Source organism: Haemaphysalis longicornis, unplaced genomic scaffold (genome assembly GCF_048455015.1).
Source record: "Haemaphysalis longicornis isolate Haplotype H1 unplaced genomic scaffold, Haemaphysalis longicornis Haplotype H1 scaffold_253, whole genome shotgun sequence".
In the NCBI taxonomy this organism is placed as follows: Eukaryota; Metazoa; Arthropoda; class Arachnida; order Ixodida; family Ixodidae; genus Haemaphysalis; species Haemaphysalis longicornis.
Genome location: NW_027526316.1, coordinates 147,261 through 150,194, shown reverse-complemented (window position 1 = coordinate 150,194; position 2,934 = coordinate 147,261).

Genomic DNA, 2,934 nt, shown 5'->3' with positions numbered 1-2,934 from the left:
GTTGCCGCTGACGTGGACAGTACGGCGGCACGCGTGTAACCACGCACTTTTCCGGACGCCAGCTCCCCTGTAATTTCGGAAGGTAATCTACGGTCAAGCCATTGTCTTTCTCGCTGTGTTTTTCTTAAACATTCGTCAAGGTCAGAGACAGGTCGAGGGACTAGACCATTGCAAGCAAAGTAATAGGTTCTCAAGGTCCCTCATTAAATATATTTACAGCAACACATATCCCGACAGATTTCCGTTAATTTTTTGTAATTTTTTGTGTTTTATGTTTCCACGACGACGAGTACACGGCCTTAAGAAGAGTAGACAGGAGTTGGGGCGTTAAACGTTTCGGCCAAACCCCATTTTATTCTTAGGGCAAGACATTACGTGCGGAGACCGCAAATTTTACTATTTGCCAGAAAAACGCAAGAACAACTTGTGTTTTTGTGTCTGCTTTTAACTGCAAATTTAGGGTATTGCATTAGGTTTCAATAAAAAACATCTGTGTTTTTGCTGTTTGATGTGCCATTATATAAACTACCTTAACATAAGACCAACGAAATATAGCGCAACAGTTAAGGCGGTAATAACGGTGAAAAAAAGTTGCAACTTGAGATATTTTTAGCACCGCCACCACAGTACAATTACAACTTAGGAAACAACAGTTCCTACCCAGTTTTCACTCCATAATTATGCATACCAAGAAATATGAGCTGTAGGATTCAAAATAACACAACGTTTCAATTCATTGTTACTCAATACAACCAAATAACCATACCAATGAGCTCGCAGTGATGCTTTTGCAGAGAATATTAGGCTTCATAAGGTGTCGACGTCCCACGTCAAACAGTTTCGGGCTGTTTTCAGCCATATATCCCCCCTTAAAAATGTCATAGCATAGCACAGCACAGCAGATAATGCTAACCATCCACTAGGTGATAATGTCAAAATTCTACTCGACTTAGCGTATCTTCATACTTTTTTATTGACAATAATTATCATCCGACTAGCAGGCCCGAGGCGTTGTAACTTTTATTTCGCATTTTCAATTCTAGCAAAAATACTGTGGTCACTGCCAAATAGTCACTACCACTGTTCCATAAAAGGTGTAAATTTTCTGCGTTCACTTTAAGGCACAAAAACTTTCTTTTCATTACCTGGCAAATATTGACATAATCCGTTTGGACCTTCAGCATAAAAGTCCTTAAATCTGTTTTAATAAAATCCATAATCATTAAAACAAAAACTTGTTCTACAATTGCTCGATGTATTACAGCCTGCTGGCTGCCTTTGATTCTAGCAGAGCGAAATTCAGAGAAATGATGTCATCGAACGCAATGTGTTTCGTATACAAAAGAACGCAACATAAATAGATTTGCTCGTCTGCGGTACGAAGCACTTACGGAATACGATGACGAAATAAGAAGTATCCCTCACTACATGGCCTTGATTTAGTAGAAACTTTATATTCTGCCGAAACAGAATTGTACACTACTATTTTCATTGCCGCAAACTGTGTTAGAAGTTATCCCAGCATTAGACTTAATAGTAGCCCCGTTACCCCGAATGCGAATATACTACAAATGATGACCATTGTTCTATCCTTTGTCGTATTACTGGAGGAAGAAATAATGATTCAGGGGACAAGAATGGGTAATAATACATCCGTACGAATGAAGCCACTTTTTCTATGCTTATGCTCCCTACGCACCTGCCACTTTTTGACAACCTTGCACATTTTCCATTCGCCAACCGTCAATAGTCCGTATTTAGTAAATGGACAGTTAAGACCCACAGAGCGCAGAGAAATACACGTGAAGAAAGACTGATGTGCGTTCATCCGTCCACCCGCCATACTTCCATTTTTGTAGCTAAAACGGCTGGGAAAGGTATTTTTGTTATGATAAAGCACTCCTTAGGTACCCTTCATTTGATCAGTTTCGCCTCGTAGCAAAACATTGGGGGGGGACGTGCAACGCGTGCGCTCTGACTGTATTTGCAAGGGACAGACAAGAAGTGCAATATTTGTTTCCTTCAACAAAACTTAAAGATACTGAGCAACCGCATATCTTGTTCTTCAACGCTGTCTTGGTCTGTTATTTGCAACGAGAACATGGAACTAAGTTGCAAGGTGTAAGCCACCTCCACCTCTTTGTTTTTAAATGTAGTTACTTAAGTACAGGTGCCGTAAAAGTGATTCGGTACATGATCTCCTAAATATGCAGGAAATTTCCCTTCGGAAAATGCGTCTGTCATAAATCCAGTAAGACAAATAAAATTTCCCCGCATTTCCCCGAGGGGAAGAATGTGAAAGTGCGAATGCAGGAGTTGAATTTGCGCGGTTCGGTAATGTTCGCGAAAGAGAGATCACACACACACACACAACTAAAAAGAAAGAAAGATGCATTTATTCACAGACACCTATTTGTGTTGTCGTTGTACTTGATTGCTAGACCGGATCTCAGCTTTGAAATTTCGTGTCAGTACTCCTTTAAGCGGGTGCATTAGCCCTTCTCACGCCCGATTCCTGGCCAATCCCCCAGGTGGGTATGTGCCATGCACAGACACCTATTTGTGTTGTCGTTGTACTTGATTGCTAGAGCGGATCTCAGCTTTGAAATTTCGTGTCAGTACTCCTTTAAGCGGGTGCATTAGCCCTTCTCACGCCCGATTCCTGGCCAATCCCCCACGTGGCTATGTGCCATGTCAGCGGCCAGGCAGCGCGCGCCCATCTCCCCCCGTTGCCAAGGAAGACGAGGAGATTCCTGGCCAATCCCCCACGTGGGTATGTGCCATGTCAGCGTCCAGGCAGCAGGCGCCCATCTCCCCCCGTTGCCAAGGAAGACGAGGAGCGCGCGCAGCCGCAGCTGTTGCTTTGTGGACGGACGGCGGTCACCGGAATTCAGGGTCGCTTATAAAGTGCATTCGCACTTAATATTGTAATAT